The sequence below is a fragment of the Rhincodon typus genome, chromosome 15, assembly GCF_021869965.1.
Source record: "Rhincodon typus isolate 14 chromosome 15, sRhiTyp1.1, whole genome shotgun sequence".
NCBI classification, from domain to species: domain Eukaryota; kingdom Metazoa; phylum Chordata; class Chondrichthyes; order Orectolobiformes; family Rhincodontidae; genus Rhincodon; species Rhincodon typus.
In genome coordinates this window covers 27,397,068-27,420,408 of record NC_063346.1, presented here as the reverse complement: position 1 = coordinate 27,420,408, position 23,341 = coordinate 27,397,068, and the positions used below count along the sequence as shown (strand labels likewise).

Sequence of the window (23,341 nt, the reverse complement as noted above, 5' to 3'; positions counted from 1 at the left end):
TGCTTGGCCTGCTGTGTTCCTCCAGCTCCACACTGTTATTTCTGAAACGAAGAAGTCTCAGTTACAGTGAGCTGCCTACTAGCCAGAGGCAGAGAGCTCTAGAATTTAGCAGCTTTGTTTGGGAGGGCTTTTTGGGTTTGAGGTTCACAGGAGGTGTGGATGAGGGAGGAGGGGAGGGGGAGGGGGCGCAGACAAGGGGTGAAGAGAGAGACAGAGAGGAAGAGCGAGGTGGCTATCAGCAACCAACCCCTAATCACACACAGATTTGTGCGGATCAAAGGACTCCCTCCATATGACAGCCTGCACTGGTTAATCAGTCAGGTACATTGTTTTTCCTCTCATTTTGTTTGGAACTGGAATGACAGCCCAAGCAGGATGAAGTCTTAATATGGTCCTTCACAGAAAGTACTCTTGCTTTTATGAAGATCTGCACCTATTACAAAAATCAAACCAAGAACTGTTTATGAATAATAGGCAAGTGGCATCAAATATTACTCAAAGTTAGGATTTGCAACTGCACAATCTCTGCAGTTCAACAATTTTTAATAGGACTGTTTTGTTTTAATTTTCAAACATCCAAAAACTGGTCAAATCTTGATACATGTTTGAAATCTTCCCTGCATCACTGTGTTGCCACTTTCATTTGAAATGATTCCTCTTACCAATATTTATTTTGTTTTCTTTCTGTTTACTCAATAATGGAGCTTAACATAAAAAAAATTATGCAGTCTTAAACTCAAATAAAAAGGGTCTAAATTTGTTTCAAACAAGGTTTTATCTGCATTTATTCTATTAATGCTGTCAATCACTCAATGCCCATGTTATGAATGATATCTGCTGGTGGGAATCATAAGGTTTTGGTTCAAATCATCAAGGAACCATTGGAGGTTTGTTCCTGTTACATGTACAGCACACTTATCAACCGGCACTCTTGATACACTGGCAATAATCATATACCTCAAACACCGTGACCTACCACGCTTTCCGAGTATTTGTGTTATAAATAAAGTATTAGACAGGGATGTGTATACCTGCTGCAGTACATTTGTGTGTTTTTACATAGATTTTTCTTTGAGGGATGTTGATATCTCAAAGCTTCACATGGTCAGGGTTTACTGCGGTTACATGTACTTCTTTATTAACCGGAATAGTTGACCAACTGACACACTCCTGGTCCCAGAGCCTGCCGGTTAATAAAACGTTTGTTGTACATATAATTCAAACAGCAACATGACAGATGACTCTTGTACGTATTCTGGTTTGTATGCAGGAAATTTAGTAGTCAAAGTATGCAGTGCTTACACGGTAAAATATACAGTTTAAGAGAGTTTTAAAGATGAAGAAAAACACCAAAATAATGATGCTCTTCAGGGTCATGTAAAAATAGACTGAATGGAAAAAATGGTTCTTAGCATCTGACAAACAAAATGCCTACTCATGTTGAATTTTTATTAGCATTTGTATAATCACTCAGATGACAGATATGACAGAAAAAAAGTCCAAAGATATCTAGTTGATGAAGTGGTCAACCTCAATTCCTCCCATTACCACGGTTATCCAGTTGACAGCAGCAAGCACTGTGACAGCTACCTCAAAAAGCCCCAATTCTTCCTCCCCTGAATCTCTTTAGCTGATAAGCAAAATGGCTGGAATGTGTCTGATAGCCAGTTTATCACAGAGGGGAGTTTTGAAAAACCCACAATCATCCCAAGTATCACTATCCTGCCATCAGCTTCAGACCACACAACAATTAATATTCACAACAATTGCTCTTCTGATGGCAGGCTGTGAGATAGTGATAGGCTTCTACAATACAGTATCTTACTAATAAACTACCATGTTTCACTGACACATTTCTTTATGGCAGTGATAAAATGCCATGCAATTGAGAGAGTCTTTGAACTTTTGAAGTTTTGAGCCCAGTTATTCAAATCTACAAATAATTCTTTGAAATCAATGTGGAATGCAACAAAACCAGGAAAATGAAATGGAAGTTTCAACTTAAGAAAGTAAAAGTGTTAATTTCTTAACTTTTTAAGTAGTATTAGACAGCTATAATTGCATTGACTGAAATGTAAATGAGACATTGCAATTATAAAATTTAAATTAGAGAATATGAAAGTTTAGAAAAAAGTTAAAAAGCTTAATCAAAATGTCTGCGTGGTTAAGAAATGTATAATCAATTTTCCTGCAAGGTTCAGGTCACCAAAAGAATGCAACCTATTTTCAACTTAACATGTTACAATTTGTTTTCACAATTGTGTCATTTAACGTTTGTCCCACTACCGTTACATGCCCCTGCAAAATGCTAACTGGATCAATGTTGCCACATTGCAAATCATAACCCGGCAATATCACCAAACAAGTGTGTACTGATGGAGGTCCTTACACTGCCAGAAGACATCTGAATGGAGCTGGAGCAATTTATTTTTTGATAAAACCGCCACTCCTATTGCCCCAGCAGGACGTATCCCAATAATGCTCACTGAATCTCTAAAGGAAGTGATTAATACAATATAATTAAATGCTGGTGCTTTGTGCTACTGTATATGAGAACATACTGTGTGACCTAGTGGGAAGTTTCAAATTACATGTACATCTGACCCAAAACTACTTGCTTCTACCTTCACAAGATTTTTGGCACACTGAGGTAGGGAGATTGGATGCTAAATTTGATTTCTATTTATAACTTCAACTCACCCAAATATCCAAAACAACCCTCCATTTTGTCTACATTAAGTTCCAGTCACACATCTCTTCTTATGTCCCTCAACACATCCACTTGAAAATCCTCGCTTTTATTTTCTGCACACCCCATGTATCTTAGTTTTCCAATACCTCCCAGTCCTAATGAAAATACTTACATTCTGTCTGCAAAAATGAACCTGAGCTTCAACACACCACTATGTTCCCTTGTCAACATTTCTATCTTGGTCTTGCTGCAGTGCTCCAGCAAGGCTCAGTGCAAGTTGGAAGAACAGCATCTCATTTTGCACTTGGGCACCTTGCAGTTTTCAGGGTTCAATATCATGTTCAATAATGTTAGGCCTGAACACTTTCTTCCATGTCCTTTACCAACCTCCACACCCCTTGCTCTGTCATCACACGGGCTACTTTTATCAGAGTGAATCCACTTTCATCTACTAATGGTCCCTTTTATCACCTTTTCTTTCTCCCCACCTCAACATTACCCATTCCTTTGCTTGCCAACTGCCATTCCCTCCCTCTGGGCTCCATCTCTGCCTATCATTTACTCCTTTATCACATCCCCTCCAAACACACTGTCTTCACCAGATATACACCATCTTTTCCTAATTACAATCAACCGTGAAGAAGGGTTACTGGAGCCAAAACATTGACTCTGCTTTCTGTCCAAAGCTGCTGTTTGGGGAGGCAGTGGCTCAGTGGTATTATCGCTGGAGCATTAATCCAAAACCTCAGCTAATGTTCTGGGGACTCCGGTTTGAATCCTGCGACAACAGATGGTGGAATTTGAATTCAATAAAACATTTGGAATTAAGAACTTATTGATGACCATGAAACCATTGTAAATTGTCAGAAAACCCATCTGGCTCACTAATGTTCTTCAGGGAAGAAAATCTGCCATTTTCACCTGGTCTGGCCTACATGTGACTTCAGAGCCACAAATATGTGGTTGACTCTGAATTGCCCTCTGAAATGGCCAAGTAAGTCATTCAGTTGTATCATTTGCTTATGAAGTATCAACAAAGAAATGAAACCAGACAGACCACCTGGTATCAACCTAGCCAATGGAAAAAAGAAAAAACCCTGCAAAGTCATCCTTACTAATATCTGGAGGCTGGTGCCAAAATTGAGAGAGTTGTCTCACAAACTGGTCAAACAACAGCCTGACACAGTCATACTCGTGGAATCATACCTTACAGACAATGTCCCAGATACCACCATCACCATCCCTGGATATCCCACCAGCAGCAAAGACTCAGCAGAGGTGGTGGCACAGTGGTACATATTTGGGATGGAATTGCTGTGGGAGTTCTCACAACTGATTCCAGACCCCATGAAGTCTCGTGGCTTCAGCTTAAACACTGGCAAGGAAACCTCCTGCTGATTACCACATACCGTCCTCCCTCAGCTGATGAATCAGTATTCCTCCATGTTGAACAACACTTGGAGGAAGCACAGAGGGCAGCACGAGCACAAAATGTACTCTGGGTTGGGGATTTCAATGTCTACCACCAACAGTGGCTCAGCAGCAGCATGATTGATTAAGCTGGTCGGATCCTAAAGGACACAGCTATTAAACTGGATCTGCAGGTGTTGAGGGAACCAACAAAAGGGAAAAACATACTTGACCTGATCTTTACCAGTCCGTCAGTTGTAGATGCATCTGTCTATGACAATATTGTTAAGAGTGATCAGCGCACATCTTTGTGGAGACAAAGTCCCACCTTCACATTGAGAACATCTTTTATCCGGTGAATGGCACTATCACTATGTTAAATGGAGCAGATTTTGAACTGATCGATCAACTCAAGCTGGGTATCCATGAGGTGCTGTGGGCCATCAACAGCAACAGAATTGTACTCCAGCACAATCTGCAACTTTGTGGTCTGGCACATCCCCCACTCAATTATTGCCATCAAGTCAGTGATCGACCCTGGTTTAATGGAGAGTGCAGGAGGGCATGCCAGGAGCAGCATCAGGCATACCTGAAGATGAGGGGTCAACCTGGTGAAGCTACCAAACTAGACTACCTGTGTGCCAAACAGCATAACCAGAAAATGAGACAGAGCTTAACGATCCCACAACCAAAGGATGAGATCTAAGCACTACAGTCCTGCCACATCCAGTAATGAATGGTGGTGGATAATTAACAAACTCATTGGAGGAGGAGACTCTACAAATATCCCATCATCAATGACAGAACAGCCCAGCACATTCGTACAAAAGATAAGGGTGAAGTATTCACAACTATCTTCAGCCAGAAGTGCTGAGTGGATGACCCATCTCGGCTACCTCCAGTCATCCCCAGCATTACAGATACCAGTCTTCAGCCAATTTGATTCATTCCATATGATATCAAGAAACAGTTGGAGACACTGGACAAATGCAAAGGCTATGGGCTCTAACATCATTCCGGCAATTGTACGGAAGACTTGTGCTCCAGAACTTGCTGCTTCCCTAGCCAAGCTGTGCCAATACAGTTGCATCACTGGTATCTACCCGACAATGTGGAAAATTGCCCAAGTATGTCCTGTACACAAAAAGCAGGACAAATCCAGCCCAGCCAATTACCCCCCATCAGTCTGCTCTGGATCACCAGTGAATTAATGGAATGGGTCATCAACAGTGCTATCAAGCAGCACTTGCTCAGATACCCCAGTTTTGGTTCTGCCAGGGCCACTCAACTTCTGACCTCATTACAACCTTGGTTTAAACACGGACAAAAGGGCTGAATTGAGAGGTGAGGGGGAGAGTGACAGCCCTTGACATCAAGGCTGTATTTGACAGTCTGTGTCCTCAACAACGAGCCCTAGCAAAACTGGAATCAACAGGTACCAGGGGCAAACTCTCCACTGGTTGGAACCATACCTGGCACATAGGAAAATGGCTCTGGCTGTTGGAGGTCAGTCACCTCCAGGAGTTCATCAGGATTCTGTCCTAGGCTCAACTATCTTCAGCTGCTTCATCAATGACCTTCCCTCCATCATAAGGTCAGAAATGGGGATGTTTGCTGATGATTGCGCAATGTTCAGTGGCTCCTCAGATACTGAAACAGTCCATGTTCAAATCAACAAAATCTGGACAATATTCAGGCTTGGGCTGAGAAGTGGCAAGTAACTCTCATACCATACAAATATTAGGCTGTGACCACCTTAAATTACAATGATCTAACCACCACCCCTTGACATTCAATGGTGTTACCATCATTGAATACTCCAATATCAACATCCTGGGGGCTACCACTGATCAGAATCTCAACTGGACTTGCCACATAAACAGTAGCTACAAGAGCAGGTCAGAGGCAAGAATACTGTGGTGATTAACTCACCTCTTGACTCCCCAAAACCTGTCCATCATCTACACGATACAAGTCAAACGTGTGATGCAATACTTCCCATTTGCCTGAAAGCGGTTACATTCCAACAACACTCAAGACATTTCACGCCATCCAGAACAAAGCAGCCTGTTTCACTGGCACTGCATCCACTCCCTCCACCACCGACTCTCAGTTCACACTGCTGCTACTATCTACAAGATGCACTGCAGAAATTCACCAAAGATCCTCAGACAGCACTTTCCAAACCCGCGACCACTTCCATCTAGAAGGACAAGTGCAGCAGAAGCATGAGAAGATTATCACCTGCAAGTTCCCCTCCAAGACCCTCACCATTCTGATTTGGAAATAGATCACTGTTCCGTCAGTGTTGTTGGGTCAAAATCCAGGAATTCCCTCCCTAATGGCATGAGTGGTCGACCTACAGCAGGTGGACTGCAGTGGTTGAAAGCGGCAGCTCACCACTAACTTCTCAAAGGCAACGAGGGATGGACAATAAATGCTGGCTAGCCAGCGACGCCCATGTCCTATGAATAAATTTTAAAAATGCTGCCAGACCTGCTGAGTTTCTCCAGCAATTTCTGTTTCTGTTTCTCCAGTTCTAATCCCATGTGAAACCTTCTCTTGTTGCAACTTTTGAATGTATAAACTCTCAGCAGTCTGGAACTCTTAAAAATTACTCCATGCTACATGCTACCTTAACATCAAAAGGCTTGTTAAAACCTCATTATTGCAGCTACTTCAGTTACTTCCCCAATTGCTACGGAATACTTTGAGGTGATCTGCCATGCTAAATGCTCCATTTAAGCAAACAATGTTGTAATGTTAGATAACAAGGTGTAGAGCTGGATGAACACAGCAGGCCAAGCAGCATCAGAGGAGCAGGAAGGCTGATGTTTCGGGCCTAGACCCGAAACGTCAGCATTCCTGCTCCTCTGATGCTGCTTGACCTGCTGTGTTCATCCAGCTCTACACCTTGTTATCTCAGATTCTCCAGCATCTGCAGTTCCTACTATCTCTGAAACAATGTTGTAATGTTGTCTGTTTACACTCATTTGTCTGTTTACACTCTTTTACAGCTTGCAAGGATCTGTGGAGAATTGGAATAATACAAGTTGAAGGCAGAGTTATTGAGATGCAATGCTCGATAATACACAACAGCATCCCTCAGGCAACAAATAACTTATCACTAAAATCAGCAGCAATCTCCTGACAGGGTCAAGGCATTCAGCAAGTGTTAACCCCAACAAACAACTTCTCCCCACTTTAAAAAATGCTTAGTACTTTAGCAAACTGCAAGATTGCCAACTCCTGGAAGCCTTTTGGTAGAAATTTTGTCAAATTAGCAGCCAAAGATACAAGAATCAAAACCTTGATTCACTGATTCAGAACTAACTTAGACAATGACTATGGTGACTACTAAATAAAGACAATAAAGAAGTCACAAGATAGTGAAATGTGATTATTACCAGTAAAATGACCCGATTCTTACAAAAAGCACTTCAGCAATAGAAATGTTGAAATAAAGAGAATAAAATTCCAAGGGTGATCAGGGGTGACTGATATTGCACTAGTTTATTGCTATAAGTATTAATATATTACTATTTCAGTTCCAAATAGGAGTCATATTGGACTAGATGCGTTAACTGTTTCTCTGTCCACAGATAGTGCCAGAACTACTGAGTTTCTCTGGCACATTTTTTATGTCAGATTTCCAGCATCCATTGTACTTTGCTGTAATTACTGTTTGAGAATGTGTGTTCTAAAAAGTGGGGGGAAAATGGATTGCAGCTTTTTTAATTTTGTGAAAATCTCAACATTTTTCTTGTTTAATAATGATGTCACCTTTAACGTTGAGTTCAAAGAGTATTTACAAGGTGTCATATGATTTCAGCTAAATGACCGACAAACCACTTGAGATGACTGACAAGGTGTTTGTTCACTTGAGTTTTAAGACCTCCAGAGACAGAGAGAAATGAACAAACTCTTCAATTCAAAGCATGATGTCTGGGACTTTCACTGTTTTGTTTCATTTTAAAAAAAGATCCCAGTTAATGAGCACTTGGTGTAATTTGCAACTTACTGATTATCCAGAGAAAACGTCTGCTCACCAGTATAATGTGCTTACAGAATGATGCAATAATGTTTCCCTGATACAGTACAAGATGGTTTCTCTCCAAGAAGTGTAACTTTAAGCTTAAAGAAAACCAATGTTGAAAGAAAATATAATAGGCATCATCCCAGGTGAGAATGAACACGCCACATACATAAATGAACATTAGGAAATTAAATGAAAATACGATAAATATTTTCTAGCTTGGATGTAATAAGTTACAAATATTGCTGTAATACACAAAAAAAAACACAGCTTCTGGCCAACTTCTCCATGTGTTATTTCCCAAGCTACATTAGTATGATTAAATGGAACACTTATCAACATTATACTCTCCAAAAATAACAGTAAATATATGTAAAATCAGGAACCATTGTAAATAAGCATTTTTTCCCCAACCTCTATTATGTAATTAATCAGGTTATTAGAAAACTTGATGGCTCTTCTTTGGGCATTACTTAAACTACCTCATATACTAATGCAGAAGTTGAATTTCCATGATCAAATTTTGGGTGAAAGAGTAGGGTATAAACTTTTAAACATGGAACATTTTGGAGAGACTGCCATTGTTCTTTCAAAGACTCCCCAAGATCATGAAAGGAGCCAAAAATACAAACATAGACACAAGGAGTTGAGCAGTCACCTTTCATCACGGTGTGCTATTCTAAGATTCTATTATGGGTTTGCATCAGATGTGATCGAGTGGGAAACAAAACTCTATCACTGTGTCATGATGATAGCAAATATGCGCTATTGATTTTTATTGTCCACTTTTATACCTGGGGCTTGCATGAACTAAAAGGGTTTTTTAAAAGATCAAAAAAAATGGATTTAAAATGGCCACAGGCATCACCTGAATGCACAAGGGGCCAAGTCAAATTTTAATATTGATCAGAAAACAGACAGTAGAGCTGAAATTAACATTTTAACAAAGACTGCATCACTTTTTTCTTCACTTTTAATTGAAGACCACATAGAAAAAAAGACAGTTTTAAAACTAAGGATGGTGGAAAGAATTGCCGCACTTTTAAAAACCATTTGTTGGACCTCATTGCGTTTGCACTGCTGCTCTGCAAACAATGTGGGGTGGTGAGAGAAGACAGCTTGGCACCGAAGCATGCATGCTGAATACGTTTTGGCTGGCAACAGGTAGCTAGCAATCGGTTTGTGTAATTGCAACCAGTGAAGATGCAGGGTTTCTCACTATATCGATGGAGCCACATAACCCAAGTTTTAAGACAGTCAGTTATTCTCTCCTACGATATGATATATTAGATCTAACCAATGACTGAGAAAACTGAACAATTAATGTGTAAATCCCATGGCTTTGGCAAAATAATGAGAATCTGGAATGACAAACTTCAGGGACCAGGTCTTAGGAAGAAAAAGGAACACCCTGTCTCTACCTGTTGACTGGTGTTATTGAATTGCAATTTCCCAGTAACTTTTCTCCCCTTCCCATAACATCCATATATTGTTGTCTGTCTGTATGCGTGCAGGGATTTTAAAGGTATTAGAATTTTATTAGTAAAGCGATACATTGATGTCATATATTGATAGTTCATAGGTGTTTGCTTATGGTTATAAATTACTTAACAAAAGCTACTATTTATTGCAAGTATAGAAGCTTGATCAGCGTTTTCTGTAAATCTGAATTCATCAGACAAGAAAATTAGGCAATTTATATACTTTGATTAAATCAATAACGTCTATGACAATCCTGAGAAAATCTGCACACATTCCTAAGTGGGTCATGACAGTCCCAAGTAGAAACAGTGCCCAATCACAACAATGATAAAAACATCAGATCTCAGAACTCAAAGGATAACTGCAATATTTGCTACTACTGAAAATCCAAGGCAACAAATAAGCGACTGTGGACTCAGGTTAAGACCATATGCCTGAAGGATACTCCAAGAACTTAAAACTGTATATCATATTATTTTGCTATGTACATTTTTGAAAATTATTTAATGGGATGTTGGGTCGACCGGATGAGCCAGCAATTATTGCTAATCCCCAGTTTCCCAAAGAGGATGGTGAGCTGCCTTCTTTAACCATTACAGTTCATTTGGTATTGGTACACCCACAATGCTCTTAGGGAAAGAGTTCCAGAATTTTGATCCAGTGACACTGAAGGAACAGCAATATACTTCCAAGTCAAGATAACGAGTGGCTTGAAAGGGAACTTGTCCCTCTAGTTGGAAGTGGTTGTAAGTTTGGAAGGGGCTATCTAAAGACTCTTCAAGAATTTCTGCAGCCCATCTTGCAGATGCAGACTGCTGCCACTGAGTGTGAGTGGTGGAGGGACTGAAAGTTTATGAATGAGGCATCAGTTAACTGGCCTGTTTTGTTCTGGATGGTGTCAAGTTTGTTGGATGTTGTTGGAGTGCACTCATCCAGGGATGTGGATAGTATTCCATCACATTCCCGACTTGTAAATGGTGGAGAGATTTTGTGGACTGCTGTCCCTAAGCTGCTCGGTAACATAGCCATTCCAAGAGTTTGTGCTTGATGATTGGCTTGCTTACGCTATTTGCAGCATTCACTTCCGGTTCTAGAAGTCACTGCTGCGCACGGATCTCAGAGGCCCATACAGGTGAAAACCGAATTAGTGGGGTTGCTGGTCAAGCAATGAGTTAATTGCTGCAGACTTCACAACCTCTGACTTGTCTTTCAATTGCTGGTCAATAGCAACACCCAAGATGTTGATAATGTGGGATTCAGCAATGGTAATGTAATTGAAAACACGGAACATTAAAAACAAGCCTCTAAATTACAGATTAATTCCTTTTCCATTCTGGGGAAGGGTCATCAAATGGACTGCCAATTTACAACAAGCTCATTTCACGTTACTGCGAGAAACCAATTTGATGAGATCCTAACATCTTTCTGTCTTCAGCAGCTGCTTTAATATGTCTGTTCTCTCAATGGAGCAACATGTATCAGAGCAGCTGAATCTTGAGATGTCTATCGTGGACACTAATGCTTAACTACACTGTTTGAAGGAGTGCTTGCTGAGAGGACTGAGCTTCCAATGCTCTCAAAACCGCGCTCTCATAACAGTAGGTGTCTCACCCGTGCTCTTGTCAATAAACTAGATTAGGCTATTCTTTTGCAACGCCACTTCATCTTATCTTTGTATGAATTAATATTTATTTCATTTTTTTTGAAAAACACACTCCTTCTGATATAGCAGTGGAAAACTGGAACATAAAGAACAGTACAAAATAAATGCTTTTCACTTGTATTTTCACCATTATTTACTTGTGCCAACATGCACACTAGAATTCATAAATAATGAAGCATTCACCCTCATCACCTAAACTACAGACATCAGATTTATTTTCAACTGGGAAGGTCAAGTTTGATTTGTAGAATTGAAATAATATATTAACACCTAATCACATACTTTTTTTTAAAAATCAGCATCTATTCCTCTCCCAAAGCCTGTCAACTGCTGGCACAACAAATGGGATCATAAACTTCACTCAGGTTCATTAATTCAAAGAGCTGTTAATGACACCACAGGTTTTAAATTTAAAATGATAGTGCTAAGGATTTTGCATAACTTTTATGAACAGTAAAATAGTTATCCTTTTTGAATCGAAACTTAAATTGTCTCTTTGTTCAATGTTGCAGAATGGCAAGACCAACAAATCATTTAAAGTCAAATGATGAGTACAATCTGGATACTTCACAGTTCAAACAGATATCTGGTTGTTGCAAGTTACTGAACATTGAAGAGGATCAAAAACCAAGGATTCATTGAAATGGGTGATTAGCACAAATTTAATTATGTAAAAATACAAAGATTCCCAAGATAATTCTACCGAATCTCTGGTTGTGATAGATATGAAGTATTATGCTAGGATACAAAATATTGCAAAAACTGTAATGCTGCTTAGACTTTACTTTTGCCTCTTGCTCATGAGTAGACAGATGCCCAGGAAGACCACACAAAGTAAACTATCCCCAAGTTCTAATAGATCTTCTCTTAACCCATTGCTTACTTCCTATTTCTGTGCTGCATCTCATGTCCTGCTTTGCTAAGCTAATGAGCACGTCAAAAAAAGTTACATTTTTCTGGACTTAATTATGGAAAATGGAAGGCAGAAAATTAGCAAATGCATGTGAAATGGAAAGGAAGTAAAGGCTAGAAAAGGAATTCAGCAGTGCTTAATTGGGAGAGGCCAAGAATATGTAGATAAGAACAGAGCAGATAACAGCATTCATCCCACCCACCCGCTAGCAGGATGAGAGTGAACAGGTATTGGAGAAAGATAATGTGGTCAACTGTGTTAAAGGATCCAGACAAATTGAGAAAGACAAGGTTGGAAAAATTACGCTTATCACACAGGATATGCTTTTAATAGGGGTTATTTTGCTACTGTGGCAAAAGTGGAAGCTGGGTTGAGGTTGGCAAACATGGATTTCTAAGAAAGATGACAATGAATTTCAACATTTGAGTGCTTCAGAGATTCAACAGTGGTTTGAAAGGATGGTGGGGTTAAGTGTTAGTTTTCACAAAATAGTGCTACACTGCCCCCTCATCTCTGAATCATCTTGCTTGACAAGCAAAAGCAACTTCAACTCATCCCCACATTCTTTTCTCCATCCTGTCAAATTTGTCTTTTCAGCTCTGTTTATAAACTCTAACTGCTTTTTTGTTCACAAGAGAGCAAAAGCTTACCAACACAAAGGGTGAGGTGATTATTGATTGCTGAGACATATTAATAGATTAATTATTTACAATCTGGGAAGGAACAAAATGAAACCTTATCCATCAGCATATTATCCACCCATAATTTCAATGGCTTTAAAAAATACATATTTAAACATCATTGTTGAAAAGAACTATGAAATGCAATAACCATTCAACAGTAGTCTTTCCATTTATAGCTCTGTATATGCATGCTGAAAATTTCAAATTATAACCAGAGCTTTTCACTGCACAAACCACTGGGTTTACCTGGCATATGCCACATTTCAGAATCCTTTCTCTTGACGGTTGACCACTTCACTTCCTGTTCTTCAGACGTCTTTGGTACATCCTGCAACCCTCGGTCTAAAATTAAAAAGGCACCAGTAAGTAAAGGCTTTTAACAAATTAAAATATTTTTCATGTCATAAATTAAGAAACACATCTTATCGTCATAATTTTATGATTAGCCCAGTGCTATACGCTCATGAATTAAATGCTGAATTCAAATAATTTTCAGAACTTTGCACATAGCTTTGGATCGTTGACAACGCAAAAGGTACGACTGGGTAGAGAAATATTACAGCAGATTGCTATCATAAAATCATTGGGCCCAACAAGTCTACACCAACTCTCCGAAGAGCATCCCGCCCAGACTCACCCCCTACCCTATCCCTGTAACACTGCATTTCCCATGGCTAATCCACCTAATCTACACATCCCTGGACACTATGGGCAATTTAGAATGGCCAATCCAGTTAATCTGCACAGCTTTGGACTGTGGGAGGATATGACAGCATATAGCTCATTAGACTGTCTATTGTCGAGGGGAAAAAGAGACAATGTAATTTTTTTTTGAAGAATAGTACCACAGCTGGGAAGAGCTGTACATTTTTGAAAGAAACAATGTGCAAAAGTTCTGCCAGTTGAAATTCTTCTGGATAAATGTAGCAACGATGAGATGAACACGAAGATAAAAAGTTGGGTAGAATTATTTAAACTAAGATCAAAGCATTCTCAGTAGGCCTATTTGCTGGATTCTCCAAAAGTTAGGATTAGCATTGCTACCTCACAGCCCAGGGACCCGGGTTCAGTTTCGCCCTTGGGTGGCTGTCCATGTGTAGTCTGCACATTCTCCGTGTCTGTGTGGATTTCCTGCGGGTGGTCTGGTTTTCTCCCACAGTCCAAACATGTGCAGGTTAGATGGATTGACCATGCTAAATTTCCATAGTGTCCAGGGAATGTGCAGGCTGGGTGAATTAGCCACAGGAAACGCAGGATTACAGGGATAGGGTAGGGGGATGGTGGGTCTGGTTGGGATGCTCTTCAAAGGGTCGGTGCAGACTTGATGGGCCAAATGGCCTCTTTCCACACTGTAGGGATTCTAAGATAGTCCATGTATTTGTTGTGCAGTAGGTGCGTCATATGGTTGTCCATATCAAGGATGATAAAACAGAGTGTATAAAAAAAACTGACCCAAATTATAGGCATGCACAGTTCAGGATTTAAGCCATAGTGAAAACATCCTCAAAATCTTCAAATCATCCCAAAAAAAATCACTAAGGGGCAGCCATCAGAGAAAACTCATTTCCATAAATAGGATGGATGGAATTGGTGAGGCTCTGTGCTTTGGCTCACAGATTGATTCCCTCCCTGTTTGCTGCTGATAGGGTCACTGGTGATCAAATCAACAACAAATCCAGGAGAACAACAAACATGGTGATTGGAGGAGCAGCAAGCAGTTAAGGAAAGAAGCACTGGCAGTGAGGGAGTGCCAGGGGTCTGGAGAGTGTCAGAAATGGGATCAGGGAATCAGTCAACCTTTTGCCAATGACGGGAACAGCTCTTCTACAGAGGTGGCAGTTTGTAGGATCCAGGGGCTGTAAGTGATTGCAGGGAAGGAGGAGTTTGTGAGAGAGGGAGATGAGGAGAAAACAGGGAGGTTGCATGTGGATTAGACGTGGGAGAAAAGGAGGCTGCGAGGGACGGGTGAGGGAGAGTAGGGAAGCTACAAGGGTAGGGTCAGTGAGAGAGGGGAGGCTGCTCGGAGGTGAGAGGGAGAGGGAACCGGAGCCTGCAAGGGGCTGAGAAAGAGAGGGAGGTTGCATGGATGTTGATGGAAGAAAGCAGTAGGATGCATGCAGACAAGGAGGTTGGATGGAGGAGATACATGAAGATGGTATGGGAAGGAGGAGACTGCACAGTAGGGGTAGCAGAGGGAGAGAAGGAGGCTGCAAAGAAGGGCTGGTGTTTGGGGCAGCGGGAAGAGAGTTCTGAACCTGTCAACAAAGGTACTTGCGTCGAACTGAAAACCAGGAAAACCTAAAATCGTTGATGTAATGAAATTACTTGCAAAATAATATGTAATCCTTACCTTCCGACTGAATTTGTTCAGAAGCTCCTTTTTTGGAAAAATACAGTGGATGCTGTTGTTAAATTTAATAATACCAACTGTCAATTGCAAAATTTAAGTCTGAGCTCGAGATTTGAAATGGGGTAAAAGGGGTAGTAACAGCCTGCTTAAAACATTCCAGCTTTTGCAATGAAAGGGACATCACTGTCAGCTCAATAAAGCATGTTTAGGGTGATGGCTTTTTCCATGTAAATGTGTTTCACTTTTTTTGAAAGAAAAAGCTTTAGTTGCCAACTTCTGCCAATTAACATACTGTGGCATCTTAGAAATTAATGCTTTCCTTGCATACTTTGGCTTTAAGTTTAACATATAGTTTATAATTATTGACAATATATTGACAAATTCCTCAAATTCTGCTTCTGTGTGACCCCACATGTGAACACCGATACAAAAAGGTAATATTAGAAATGAATGCATAGTCAAACAAATTTATTTGTGAGAATGAGAAAGGAGTCTCAATAGACCCAAAAATCAAAATGTAGCCTTCACAAAATCTAAAGAGAAACCCTTAAGGGAGAAAAAAAGTTGGGTGCCCAAGCAGTTTCTCTTTTAGTTAACTTAGTTTTAGTTTTACATCTTTCAATGGCAAAAGCAACTCTATCTTAAAACTACGAAGCATTCAAATGCTACACATTGTGGAATCACCCCATCAATAAGTGTGCCAAATTCTTATTAACAGGAAACACAATTCAATGTGTTGCAGAGTTCACAGGCAACACCCAGTTCTAGAGCAAGGGGAATTAATTACATACAACCACTTGAGTTTAAATCCATATCAACTGGTGGCTTTCTGGGTGTAAATTAATCAGTAGACTTGCAAACTTGTAACTTATACAACCAGGTTTTCTTGGATGTGTGTCCAAGACTCTCATAATCCTTACGTGGACCTATATGGCCATTTCATTGTCATTCTTGAGTCAGATTCCTGGACTCCTTCCCAAATGACTTTATTGTGTCACCATCACTACATGGATTGCAGCAGTTCCAGAAGGTGACCCTCTCATAACTTCTCAAAGGCAACTTATGTTAAGCCTGTCCAGAGATGCCTTACCACCTAAAGACTACGAGTGGTAACTTAGACAAATAAATGCTAAGTATGAGTCTCGCCTGGTTTGGTGGAGTGATTCTCACCACAAGGCTGAGCCGCGTATCTTACCAAACCCATTGCTTTAAATGCCATTTGAGACCTCGCAGTGACAATCATGCTCTACTTCTGCCCCATCTTACCATGTGCTGTTCATGTAGGAACTTGCCACTCAGTGGGGCTCCTCCATAAGATCAGTATCACTTGGAGCCACAGCATCAATAAAAGTGCACTGCAGAATCCGCAGAAGCACCGCCATCTGCAAGCTGTGCTAGGCATCAGAAGAAATGGCAGAGAAGGGGAAACTAGCACCACGCTTCTCAGAGAAGGACCAGGAGATCCTTTTGGACAGAACGATGACAAAGGAATGAGTCCTCTTCTTGGAGGACTGGTAGAGAAGTACACAGCGCCATGCCAGTCTGGTCAGAGATCACTATCCAGATCCCAGCCAGCTCTAGGCTGAGGAGGACTAGATAACAGTGCAGAAAGAAAGTGAACAATCTTTTCCATGCCACTCCATGACACAAAGATAGAAGGAGGCACAGGCTGTGTTAAGGAAGCAGGGAGGCTACAGAAGGGCTTGGACAGAATAGCAGAGTAGGCAACAAAGTGGCAGAGGGAAAACCATGTTGAAATGTATGAGGTTATGCACTTTGGTAGGAAGAAAGAGGCACAGACTATTTTTTAACTAGGAAAGGCTTTGGAAATCTGAAGCTCAAAAGGGATTTCAGAGTCCTAGTTGAGTAATGTTAAACGATGTGTCAAACGCCAATTCCAACCAGTGGCTGCAATGCTTTCTGCTTATGTCTTACAGGTGGACCTATTTCCAAGGACCAACCTGTCTCCAGCAGAGCGGAGGTTCTCGACCGCCCGGATTAATCTGGGTAAACCTCGGATGGACCACCACTGCACCACCAACTTGTCCCCCAACTTCTCCCAGGCCTCCGGTTTCCTTTTCTTCCCTCTTAATTTCTGTGAATGAACGTACAACTGTGGGCCACACCCTCGATTGACTTGACTTGCAAGTACCAGCCACGGATGGATACACAGGTCCCCGACTATGGTAGTGCGGCTGCAGCTGATGGATCATGTCTAGTTTTCCCACAGCCACTATGGATCTACTGGATCAAGCAACAAATTGAACCTGCTAAGAACTCACCCAGGTTTCCATGCTGTCTTTTCACACCAGCTAGTTTTTAATGGTGTGTTTGCTAAGACCATAACTATTACCAAGCTGTTTAATATGCATTAAAGACTATCAGCAAGGAACTCACCTCTCCCTGCTGAGAATCTCATTATGCCATCTGAACACAGTTACGTACAAGACAAATCTCCTTCTATACTAACAAAGTGTAATTTTATGTTACTTTCAATTAACAGTGCACAACACCCTTCCAAAATAATATCCTGGATCAAACCCCACTCCCTGCTCCAACCATGTCTGGACCCATCCTGACTCATTTCATAATCTCCTCTTCCTCTCTGGATCCAACTAGAATCTCCCTCCTCTCCCCAGCTCAATCCAGTTCAACTCTGCCCCACCCTCCCCAAACCCTGACCAACTTGACATCAAGGATGCATTCAACCCAGTGTAGCATCAAGGAGCCCTAGCAAAACTGGAATCAATGGGGATCACAGAGAATACTCTCCACTGGCTGGAGTCAAACCTGGCATATAGAAAGTTGGAGGAAGTTGGTTGTGGTTGTTGAATGTCATCTCAGTTCCAGGACACCTCTCCAGAAGTTCGTCAGGGTGGTGTCCTAGACCCAACCATCCTCAGCTGCTTCATCAGTGATCTTCCCTCTAGCATAAAGGTCAGAAGTGGGGATGACTGCACAATGTTTAGTGACTCCTCAGATACTGAATCAGTCTTTGTTCAAAAGGAACAAGATCTGAACAATATCCAGGCTTGGGCTGACAAGTGGCAAGTAATATTCATGCCACACAAATGCCAGGCAATGACAATCACCAATAAGAGACAATCTAACCACTGCCCTTTGATATTCAGTGGTGCTACCATCATAGACTCCCCCACTATCAAGATGCTTGGGGTTACCATTGACTAGATCCTTAACTAGACTCGCCACATAAAAACAACAGGTCAGAGGCTAGGAATACTGTATGGAGTAACTCACTTCCTGACTCCCTATAAATTTTCTATCATCACAAGACACAAGTTAAAAGTGTGATGGAGTACTGCCCACTTGCCTGGATGAGTGCAGCTCCAACAACACTCAAGAAGTTTGACACCATCCAGGATAAAGCGGCCACTTGATTAGCACAACATTTATAAACATCCACTCCCTCCACCACCAACGCTCAGGAGCAGCAGTGTGTACAATCTACAAGATGCAAAGAGAAATTGACCAAAAATCCTTAGATAGCACCTTCCAATTCCACGACCATCGAGAAGGACAAGGACAGCGGCTACATGAGAACACCACCACCTTCAAGTTCCCCTTCATGCCACTCACCATCCTGACTTGGAAATATATCGAAGTTCCTTCATTGTCACTGGATCAAAAAATGAAATTCACTCCCTTATGGATTATGGGTCACCTACAGCAGGTGGACTGCAGTGATTCAAGAAGGCAGCTCACCACCACCTTCTCAAGGGCAACTAGGGACAGGGAATAAATGCTCGCTAGCCTGCAACACTGACATCCCAGTTTAAAAAAAACATAACTCTGCCCCGCACCCCCAAACCCAACCCGACTGTATCCCACCCCCCCCCAACCCAACCCAAATGTGTCCTGCACTCCCCAAACCCAACCCAACTGTGCCCCATCCTCTGCGTCTATGCTCTGCCCTCCCCAGCTCTGCCCCACAAGTTGATTGAGTTCTGTATTTATCACAATAAAAGAGAATCAAACAAATTACCACATCAATTGAAATCATAAATATCCTGGATTAATAACTTTCTTTAGGTTAATTCAATACAAAAATCAGCATTCTTTATACGGCTATTGTTTCTAGCCAACAGACAAAACTCACGTTAAGTGCAGTGTTCACAGAAAGGTTGTTATCTGAAAAGTCATCTACAAAGGCATTGGGATTATTTGGTTAATATGGTGAGTAATGGTGTGCCTTAACAACTGTCATAACATGCTTTAATAGCAACTTGATAAAAGATAGTTCTCTATATTTATGGCAGCAAGATTTCTTTGATAAGTTTACCTTGTTAACCTGTATATGACAGTGCTGTAGATTATCGCCCAAAGTGCATGTTTGTCTTTATATCGAAGATATGATAACTAACATGTTCAAACTGATGTGTCATAAACACCTATTCTGCCACGTCATTAACTTTTAGATGATCAATACTGTAAGGATAACAAAGCCATATAAATTGAAAGCATTCAACTTTTAAATTATAAAAGCGATAAATCAGAAAACATGTCATTTCAATTTTAAATCATCATCTTTTCATATATAATGAAAAGATTAGCAATACAGCTTTCTTCCATGACCTTAATATTGTTATCAACCTATCATTTTGACAAACAAACCAGTACCAGGTGTAACATTCACTCTGCTTCCAAACTCCCTAACCCTAATCCCTGTCCTAACTCACATCAGATAAGTGTACACTTCCCTTTTTTTAACAGCGAGGGCAAAGTCTGGTTAAAAGAAAATTTTGCTGAAACATTTCCAAATAATTTTCCGAAACTTGTTTTTTTTCGGTGCATACTCTGAAATAATAATCGAATAACACTGGGCAACAGTACTGTTTCATTGTGTAGTCTACCCAGTAAAACTTTCTCAATTTTTTCCTCTGCAACATCCAGCAGAAAATTTCAAACTCTACAACTGGGTATTCAAAAATGCTGTTTCAGTAACCGCTATGCAGAAACATCGGATATTATACTAAACTTTAAAATAATAAATTACTCCAGCTCGAATTTAGAGTCTTGCAATAGCTCAGTGATATCTCAGCGTAGAGATGCAATTCTTTACAGAGAAATGGTGATTACCTAGCATCTGCAATCGTGTTTTTGCTCAATATTATACAAATTAGCCAAAGTTTGGCAGGCAATAATGTTCATTCTAATACAACCCCTGAGCCCTCGGATGTTTCCGACAGCACTAATGAAGTGATACCATGCATTTCACACTGGATTCTCCGCATTTTATCTGCACCTGCGTTACACTTGTTGTGTGCTACAAATCTTTTGCATTATCTTTGCTGTGGTTGCCAGTATAAGACTTATTTGTGTACATATCATAGCATCACAGAATGGCTACAGCCTGTCTCTGCACTAGCTGATCCTCACTATACAGTCACTTCAATAATAACGATTCAAAATTGATAACCACTACAATTCATACTTTAAAGTATCAATATAAGAAAGGTATCTTACTAAGCTAGACATTTTAGGTCTTCCTCAATTCCATTACTGCTCTACACACTACTATACCAATAACTTCTTCAACATGAGGGATATTTTCACTCCTCTTTGCTGGGATTGGAATACCTCCACTGAAACCCACGAGTAGGCCTATAGTTATGCATAAATAGAATATATCAGACTATACCATATGACAGATGGGCACAAAGATCTCACAGCACTGCCTGAAGAGAATAGAGTTCACTCAATGCACTGGTCAATATTCCTTCCTGAATCAACAGAATTAAATTACATTAACTGGACATCCACCTCACCATTGATAACTGGACAGTGCTTGTGCAAATGCCAACATTATGACAGTATGAGCAAATTACTGCAGATGCTGGAATCTGTACTGAAGAGTCATCTAGACTTAAAACATTGAACTTGCCCACGGATGCTGCCTGACCTGCTGTGATTTCCAGCATTTTTTGTTTTCAGAATATTATAACAGTGACTGTTTCAAAAGTAATTAATTTGCTGTGATGCATTTTGGGATGCTTGAAAGATACTAGATGAATGTAAATTCTTCCTTTCTTTGTAATATGTCTGAGTTGATGTGGCTGTTATGCATATTCAGGATCTACAGCATAATTGAAGTAACATATTTTGGATTTTAAAAGGCATAATAAAATGCATTACAATGGGCTAATGAATAAGGTCAGAGGATGTGAAACCAGGAGAGAATTGGCAAAACAGATTATTTACTGGCTTCAAGACAGTGAGAATAAGGTGTTGTCATTCTCGGTAACGGCAGGTGGGAAGCGAAGTTCCCCAAGGATCAGTTTTGGGTCCACTACTGTTCTCAATTTAATAAATGGAGCAGATTTTGAAATCAAAAACACAATTTCTAAATAAGCAGATGACACCAACATTTTGGGATCATTGTCAATTCTGTTTGAACAAATTGCAAAAATACATGACTAAATTGGCAGAATTGAGTTAACAGTCACTAAGTTCAACATAGATATGCTTAACAAATAAAAACAGAAAGAACTGCGGATGCTGTAAATCAGGAACAAAAACAAAGTTGCTGGAAAAGCTCAGCAGGTCTGGCAGCATCTGTGAAGGAGAAAACAGAGTTAATGTTTCAGGTCCGGTGACCCTTCCTCAGATATGCATAACATCCATCTTGAGAAGAATAATACTGAGGTCACTTAATACTTCGAAGGTGCAAGTGTAGCTGAGGTACAGGAGCAAAGGAATCTCAAAATGTAAATGCATCAAACACTGAAAGTTGAGTCATAGGTCAGCACAGCCTTGAAGAAATGCAAACTGAACACAGCTTCATTTCTAGAGAGAGTAGAATTGAAAAATGAGGACGTTAAGTCAAACTTGCATCAAAGCTTGGTCAGACCACACTAACTCTTGTGCATTTCAGCTCACTAGATTAAAAGATTATGGGAGGCGTAACAGAGAGCATAAAGGAGATATACAATTGTACCAGGTTTATGCCAGAAATGTGTGGGGATATATATCAGGAAAGGATCAATAAACTGGTTCCTTTCTCCCTAGAAAAATGAAGGTTATGAGTGATCGAATAGAGATCTTTAAATTTATGGGAGGTTTTGTTGTAAGTATACGAAGAGAAAGGTTTCTCTTTTGGGAAGATTGTAACCAGAAGACATCAATGTGATAGTCATCAAAAAAAAATCAAATAAGAAATTCAGAAGAACCTTCTTCACCCAAAGAACACTAATTAAACTCAAGAACAGACTCCCTGTTTCATGGATCAACTAACTGCATTGTTTACTACATGCAAAGTGGAAAAGCAATTCAAAGATAAGTTTCACGAGGTTTATCACAACTATGTTGGAAGGGGAAGTACAGAAAATGAGAATGCAGACAAGGAAATGTAAAAACGATAGGCAAACAATAAACCAGTAAAGGCCACGTGGGAAGGTAATTACAAAGAGATCAGTGACATAGCAAACAGACAAGATTGAAGGAAATACTGCAGTTGGACAAGATTTCTTTATAAGTGCTCAAACAGAATCTTTTGAATGTATGACAAAGAATGACATACTATAGTCAAGGTGCTGGTTGACTGAATGGATGGATCAGATCCCTGGTATGTGAAGGGATAAACCAGACCTTACGGCCAACACGGAAACAAACAATATTCATATACATACAAATACATTTCAGAACCTTGAGAGAATATTGAAGAAAAAGACTTCTAGATTTGAAGTCTCAGAATACATCCAAATAGAACAGAGAGATTCGGCAGCGTGGTGCATGATACAGGACAGAGGATTCCAAATAATTGGCTGACTCCAGTCATTTCTGAGAGTAGGAAACATTTTAAAAATCAAAGGTGGTATTTTAATTTTAAAAAACAGAATACACTAAACAGTTCAGAAGGATTTAAACTAGGGGAACAGGAGGAGCAGAAGCGTGCAACAAGACAAGGAAGCACATGAATGCAGCAAGGAACAAACCAAAGATGTATTTAAATGAATGCCAGACAATTTAAAATGAAGACTAATTAGGAATGCCGAGTGCTAGTAGGAATTGTACTACTGACTGGAATCTGTCAATGGAAAACAAATCTGTTGAATTATGTGCACTGGGAAGGAAATGAATATGCCACCCCACCCT

The 23,341-nt window shown here is 40.3% G+C and overlaps 1 protein-coding gene across 2 annotated transcripts in view; it reads right to left on the bottom strand.

The window, feature by feature from the left end:
- The window catches only part of zfpm1 (zinc finger protein, FOG family member 1), a 115,392-nt gene that overhangs the window by 64,598 nt on the left and 27,453 nt on the right, over positions 1–23,341 (bottom strand). For both annotated transcript variants that reach the window (XM_048605832.1, XM_048605831.1), the window contains exon 2: positions 13,126–13,221. The gene's annotated coding sequence lies outside the window, so the exon portion shown is untranslated. The remainder of the gene's footprint in view (positions 1–13,125; positions 13,222–23,341) is intronic.